A 489-nucleotide genomic window follows, 5' to 3' on the forward strand; every position below is an offset into this window, starting at 1 on the left:
AGTGTGTGTTAAGTTATCATATTTTTTAAATATTTTCCTATGCATCTTTCTTGAAATCAGTGGGACAAGTAGAAGGGGTTGTTAATTATATTTTTCTTGTCTACATAACGTACTTACTGGCGCCCCTACTCTAGGTCACATTTCATCCGAACCTCCAATATTGAGGCGATTATCAAATTGAATCTCACTATTATATTTCAGGGATTTACAGAATCTTTTAGGTCGGGGTCCTTAACACACGCGACACTAGACAGCCTTGAACTTTAGCTATAAAAATGCTAGATTAACAAAATTTCTTGGACATAATTCCGCTCTCAAATAGGACATTCTGATAAAGTGCCACTGATATCTTGCCCATGGGAAAAACCGGTAGATCAGTGCCATCTTTCCGGTGCCAATTAGGGTGTCGCGTGACGTCTCGGAGGCGAGATAGGCCGCAAGCTCCGCCCACTGCCGTGACGTAATGGGAAATGGCCGCGGTTGACGGCT

General features: G+C 42.5%; 1 protein-coding gene across 1 annotated transcript in view; it reads left to right on the top strand.

Annotated features, from left to right (window-relative positions):
* LOC119587939 overlaps window positions 1-489 on the top strand; it is a 32,317-nt gene that overhangs the window by 23,098 nt on the left and 8,730 nt on the right.

This window comes from Penaeus monodon, chromosome 23 (assembly GCF_015228065.2).
Source record: "Penaeus monodon isolate SGIC_2016 chromosome 23, NSTDA_Pmon_1, whole genome shotgun sequence".
Lineage (NCBI taxonomy): Eukaryota > Metazoa > Arthropoda > Malacostraca > Decapoda > Penaeidae > Penaeus > Penaeus monodon.